We start from the raw sequence: 7,206 nt of genomic DNA on the forward strand, positions 1-7,206 counted from the left end.
TAAAAATGTAAATTATCTATTGAGTTTCAAACAAAACAAAATGAGTGTTATATTGTTTTTAAAATTAACAAAAAAAATTGTACAAGCCAACAACCCAACTCGAATTTTAAGGGTTGTGTTGGGTACCCTACTCAGATCATTCGGATAGCCAATCCGACCCATCTGAATTTTTAGATTGGTCTAAAATTTATCTCAAACCCAACCCAATCTATACATACCCCTAACTAAAAGTATGTTTCAAAATGATTTTAAAAATGAAAAATTTGATTTTAAGTATTTCAGATACAATCCCAAACATGTTATAATTGTCTTTGGGGTTTCAAGCAATCAATAATCATTTAGGGACCTTTTTTTTGGAAAGAATAATCATTAAAGGAGCTTATATTTATCTAAATAATGATTTTTCAGTCCACCTAACTCCAAGGTTGGTGGTATTATTATTTATTTTGTTTTTATTTTTACTTTGAAGCATTAATTTTTTTTCCTTAAAGTTTTGTTTTTTTAAAAAAATATATTTTGGAATAGTGACATGGTCAATGTATAAAGGATAGAAATGAAAATAATTGACTGTTCATATAAAAAATCCAGCCACTAGTATGCTTTTGCTTTCATCTTTTTTTCATTTTTAACCATCGTGGCATCCAAAACAAATACAAATAAGCACCTAAGTTGTTATTTTTCTCTTTGTACATATGCGAAAAATATTTTTTTAATATTTAAAAACAAATAAATCATCATGTGACCGTTTTTAATTGATTATAGCAGGAACTACCTAATAGATCGGTTGCACCTAAATTTTAAAAATCAAATTGTTATCAAACAGAACTATCATTTTGAAATTAAAGTTATGATTTACAATCATAATATTATCTCATGTTCGTATTATTTTTTCTTTTTTTCACTTACTAATATTTTATTTTATAACAATTATAAGTTGATCGTATTGTAAAATGACCTGCGGCCTCAAATTAGCAATTTCAATTTGTTTAATAAATGAATATCACCATGTGGCTTGAAAGAATATCAAGCTAAAGATTAAGTAAAATAAATTTGACTGGTAAAATAATTCTTCTAAATAAAGCATTCGTACACTTTAAAGTTTAAACACAAAGAATAAGACATAATTTTGCAAGTCGAAAGTAACTTTGAACTTATCAACTAAGCAAAAATAGGAAAAAAAAAAAAAAAAAATATATATATATATATATATATATATATATAAAAAAAAAAAAAAAGGCAGGGCGTGACATTGCTTCATTATAATTATTTATTTTATATATCGCTCGTGGCTAAATATCCAATTAAAATCAGCCACGTGGAATCTCAATGTGGATAATCCTCTAAGCATACACGCAAGTCTGTCGTTCCGGATAAAGATCGACCTCCAAATTTTTATTTCCTTTTTTAAAAAATCTTTCCAATATCAAATTTTTATATATATAAAAAAAAGGTATGGTCAATGGTCATGATCATGAGAATCTCGAGGAGTAATAAAGCTGGAGAAAGATCAAGTGTGCCACGTGGATAGTTTTTTATTTGAGGCGCCAAGAATCATGTGGGACCAAAACCATCACCGCCAAGTTACCAGCCTCCACGTGGACAAATATCTACATTCAACTCACCTAGTCCGGCCACGTGGATGCGAGAAGCAACCTCTTTTATTTTTATTTTTTTAATTTTTCTTTACTTTTTATCGAAATTCTAAAATAATTTAAAACAAAATTATTCTCTATCGGACTCTCCAAGTGTCCCCTAAGCATGTGACCTTCCTTGTATTTGTCCACGTCCCAGACAAACTTTTGTCCTATAAAATCCACTCTCTTAAAGTATACCAACTTGCCCAGATTTGTTAGCGATCACGTGTGAATGTCAACTTCAGTTTAGCTCAACAGACATAAATATGTATTAACGATCGATGGATTTGTTGTTTAAATCATTCACTTACATTATTATATTAAAAACAAAAAGGAAAATCAAATTGATGACATTTAAGATTATGGTAGATATCTTGATCTATATCTGAATCGACAAATTGTTAGTGTGTATATACTTACATTGACCATAATTTTAGTCTAAATATGACTCGTTAAGATAAATCACATATTACTTTAAAAAATCGATAGTTGGACAATACAAATTTATGTATTGATACATGATGGTAACTATTTTAGTGATGTGTAATTTGAGGTATTATTTGTTTATTCTAATAAATGTAAGGGAAGAATACGAACCTTTTAATTTATTAGTGGAGAGTACATATTTTATACCTATATTTTAGATTAAATAATTTATATATATATATATATATATATATATGAAGTGAGAAAATTGAACCAACTTCGAAATCAATAGTATAAATTATTATTATTATTATTATTTCTTAAAGAAGGATTGAGGTTTATAGTTGGTTTTTAAATGTAACGTGTGTGTATATTTTATCAGTAAATTAAGAAACTTTTACTACCGGTAACCCCAAAATAGCATAATTTAGTGGTTTATGTTTTATTGAATCGAAATTTAGTTCATTAAGAACATAGTCAGTTGAATCGTATCCTCGATAGGTCTATATATAAATAATTTTGATTTCCCGAACTATTTTAGTTCAATTTGGATTTTAGTTTGTACAATCAAATTAAACACTACCTCTACCCATGTTTTTTTTTTAAAAAAAAAATAATAATCAATTTCTGACAATGATTTCAAAATCCAACCCAATTTTCTAAAATAAAAAAATTAATTTTCATTTTTAAATTTTATCCAAGAATCCAAATGTTATAAAGAAATTGTAAGAAACCAAATTTAATATTAAAAAAATTAGAAACTCAATAGCCATCAATAGAGTTCAAATAAGAGTTGAATTACAAATTTAATCTCTCAAATTTATATTGGATTAAAATTGGAATATTTCAAAAAATTATCAGTTATAAATAAATTTATTACATAAAAGTTTATAGATGAAATAAAAAGGACAAAATTTGCAATTTAACGGCAATTTCAAAGGTTTGAAAAAGCAAACTCATAATTTAATAACTTAAAAAAAAAAGTACAAATAATGTTATATTATATCTTAAACTTGAAGCCAAGAGAGTGGGAAGGAAAAAGAAAAAAGAAAAAGAAACAAAAGGTGCAGCACGTTAGCATGGACATGAGAACAGAGCAGTATACCCCAGGGATTGGCTAGATATTTAACGGGAGAAAACAGAGGGAAGTTGAGTAACCGACCGCGGTTGAAAACCAAAATCCCACCACCGTCTCTTCGGGCCTCCGCCTGAAAAACTGGCAGTTCCCATTTCATTTCCATCTTCAAAAACCCTCCCACTCCATTTCTCTCTCACAACAATTCACCATGATCACCGAATCAAAGCTCCTCAATCCGATGGCCCACATTTCATCCTGGGACTCCCTCGACGATCCCGCCGCCGCAATCCCGTCCTATTTCACCGCCGGCCACGTTTCGCCTCTCGATTCGCCCACGGCGGCGCTCATGGACTCCGATTCGTCCTTCTGGGAAGATCCAGATTTGCCGGCGGCTGTCGACGCCTTTTCGTGCGACCATTTCCGGATGTATGAGTTCAAAGTCCGCACGTGCGCACGTGGGAGGTCACACGATTGGACCAAATGTCCGTACGCTCACACCGGCGAGAAGGCTCGTCGCCGTGATCCGAGGAAGTTCAACTATTCCGGCGCCGAGTGCCCCGATTTACGCCATGGGTGCTGTAAGAAAGGAGACGCCTGTGAGTACGCTCATGGAGTTTTCGAAATTTGGCTCCACCCAGACCGGTACCGGACTCAACCCTGCCGTGACGGAACCGGCTGTCGACGGCGGGTCTGTTTCTTTGCCCACTCGTCCGAGCAACTCCGGATTCCGGGGAAACAGAGCCTCAGGTCTCCACGCGCGAGAGAAATCGCCGTGCCTGCTGTGTCATCGCCGACGTCGATCCTATTATCGCCGTCGTCGGACTCGCCGCCTATGTCTCCTATCAGCCCTGTAATCAGCGGCGGCGAATCTTTCAGCAGATTAGTCGCATTGATGCACAGTCTCCACCTGGATGAATTAAAAACGAATCCCGCCGTGTCCGGCTTCAGTCCAAGTTTCCGGCGGAACTCCGGCGCATTTGATCTATGGGACAGAGGAAATGAAGAAGAACCAGCAATGGAGAGAGTAGAATCAGGGAGAAACCTACGAACCCAAATGTATGCGAAATTAATGAGAGAGAATTCAGTGGACCGTGTCCGGCCACTGATATCGGCCGGATCTCGGAACTAGTTCCAGAAGGAGAGGAGGAAGAAGACGAAGAAGCCATTTTTACTTTAATCGAGTTTCAGTGAATCAAATCCCTTCCTCCCATTTCTTTTTTATTTTTGTTATTTTGTACTTGTATTTGTATTTTCTACTAATTTCTGTAAATGGGTCAATGTTAATTTGTGGAGGTGAGCGAGTGAGTTACAATTTCCCCCTATTTGTACAGAAACTTAATGGGAATTAAATAAAATTTGTTTATCGACTGTAAGAAATGAGGAATTTGAAGTTGAAGCAGTGAAGATGAAGGCAGATTCATCTAAATATTATACAAAATCCAAAGCTTGCTTTTCAATACTGCTGCTGGTGGCTGCTCACTCAATCCATAAACCTTGTTTCTGTAAGCTTTAAATCTAGTAAATCATGGCCTCTTTTGAGATATCTAATTGAGTGGTTTGTGGTTTCCTTTATAAATCGCAAGCCTTATTATGATCATTATAATTATGTCGTTCACTCTACAGTGTGAGCTGTTTTAAACTCTTTTGATGTTTAATCTGTGTTGTTTTAAATAGAATTGTTTGCTGAATTTTGGAAAAGTTAAAATTTAAATAAATGAAAATGACAGCAACGAATAATGACATAAGATATTTGTTGTCGACTCCGACTTTGATGGATCTTCCGTACAATTGGAATGGATAAGAAAGGAAGGTTGTAGAAGGGGCATCACAAACTCATGGTCAGAGATGTACATTTTCTTTCTAGGAAGAGAGCCCCGTAGCCCGAAAATGAAAAAGGAGAAGTTAAAAAAATGTAGGTGGGACATCTAAATTGCAACTAATAATTTTATTCTCATATTTTTATTTTTATAGTAAAGTCGAGAGTATTAGGCATATTTAAATAATAATACATTTAATTATAGGATGAATTATATATGTAGGTTATTTTATTAGACTGGATCATATTGTGTGATCTAATTAATTAAGGCTTAGATTCCTAATTGATTAATAGATAGAAGCTCCTTCTTAGTTAATTAGGTTTTAATGAGAACTCTAATTGATTTAGTATATAAAGAGGCTTCAGTTTTTTTTTAATCTAAGAAATCCACTAAGGATATTCGATGTTATAATCATCTTGAAACTATTATTAATTTTTTAATAGAATTTGGTAATTTGACATGAATGATTCTAAGGTTTATTTATTCATTATGAATATAAAGTAATTATACTAACAAGTGGTATTAGACCCATTTATGTTAAGTCGTTGGATCTTATTCAATTGATAAAGGATTGATGAAATTTCATTAAAGAAAAAGGTTAAGTTCTCGGTGGCGTAAATATATATATATATATATATATATATATATATATATATATATCGGACGTGATGATGGTAGTGAGCTTGGCGGTGAGGAAAGCTTCTGTTGAAGTCTATTTTCATCTTGTATTTCTTCATTAAAATTTAAAATAAAAATTGGTAATTAGATTACCATTGAAGTTGAATTTTAGTTTGGCTATACACTTAAAATATGAGTACAACTCAATTTCATAATTGTATTGTGCTTACAAAATTTGTTTGTTGGGGTTAATTATCGAAAATAATTTTGGTAATATTCTTCCATTATGTATGTACAATAAATTTGTGCATTTAGGTTTAAATTCGATTGATCATGGGTAGATTTAAGTTTAAATTTGATTAATCATGTTGTGGACTTTTCAAATTTGATTGACCATCTTGTGACATTAAATTTAAATTTGATTAATAATGTGGTAAATTTAAATTTAAATTTGATTGATATTTTGGTGAACTTAAATTTAAATTTTTCACATGTTTAATAATGTTGTGCTAGGTATCTTGTTAAAGGGGTCCACCAAATATATGAAATTATTTTGTTATATTTTAATTGTGAGTATATATTTTGTTGTTTATTATTTCAGTTGGTTTTACTCAAATATGTGGAAATCTGAATTCAATTCTTAAATTGAATGAATCGAACTTCAAGATTTGGAAGGAAAGCCTAAAGATACTTCTCGGGTGTATGAATTTGGACCTTGCATTAAGAACTGATAAATCTACTTTGTTAAATCACCAATAATTTACAATTACAAAAGGAGGGGCAAAAGAGGGAATATACAAGAGGTATTTGTTACAAATGGAGTTGGAGGAGAGAAACCATTTTCAGAGAATTTAGTGGTAGGTGAATTCGGTTAAGAAAATGAACCACTCTCAACTGATAAATAGGACAATCTGAGGTCAAGGAATGGTGTGAAAATTCCGTGAAGATAAATAAGAGCTGAGGAGCTTTTATGGAGAGTATTCCTAACTCTCTCAAATTTCTGCTGGGCTTCACTTCTATTTGTTTTTGTTATGATGTTTGTTAATGATTAATAACGTTGTTTTTTTGTTTAGAAATCCTTCTGAGTAATGAAATATCATTGAGCCAGTGTTCTTCTGTGTTCTCTCTGCTTTCTTTCTTTTCTATTTATTGTTTCTTTGGTGTTGATTCGTGGACAAGGAAGGGATCAATCTAAGATCTTAACAAAGTGGTATCAGAGCCGTAATCCTAGGGAAGACTCAAGTAATGACTCAAAAATAACTTGAAGAAAGGGTGGAGTCGAGTGAGAAGGAGATTTATGGGTTAAAAGAAATATTGCTCGGTTTGTGTAAGAACATTGAGAAGCTAACTGAAGAGGTCAAGGAAAATAATTCCTCTCGGAAGGAGGAGATGGTGGTCATGGAAGGAAGTACCCTTAAAGTGAAAGGGAAACTGGAGGAGGTTGAATCATCCCAAGCGCACAGAGCTGGGAACACGGACAAAGGTAAGTATAAATATTTAGAAATACCTTTTTTCACAGGAGAAAACCCAGAGTCATGGGTGTACTGCGCCGAGCACTACTTCGAAATACATGAGCTATCAGATGCGGAGAAGGTCAAAGTGGCCGTAGTGAACTTCGCTCCAGATGAGGTCG

The 7,206-nt window shown here is 33.0% G+C and overlaps 1 pseudogene across 1 annotated transcript; it reads left to right on the forward strand.

Annotated features, from left to right (window-relative positions):
• The first annotated feature begins 3,061 nt into the window (after window positions 1–3,061).
• LOC120076071 (zinc finger CCCH domain-containing protein 20 pseudogene) lies at window positions 3,062–4,515 on the forward strand (annotated as a pseudogene). The gene has a single exon (XR_016529254.1). The product of XR_016529254.1 is annotated as a zinc finger CCCH domain-containing protein 20 pseudogene (transcript).
• The last annotated feature ends 2,691 nt before the right edge of the window (window positions 4,516–7,206 follow it).

The sequence above is a fragment of the Benincasa hispida genome, chromosome 4 (assembly GCF_027475165.1).
Source record: "Benincasa hispida cultivar pf3 chromosome 4, pf3_genome.v1.1, whole genome shotgun sequence".
Taxonomy (NCBI): domain Eukaryota; kingdom Viridiplantae; phylum Streptophyta; class Magnoliopsida; order Cucurbitales; family Cucurbitaceae; genus Benincasa; species Benincasa hispida.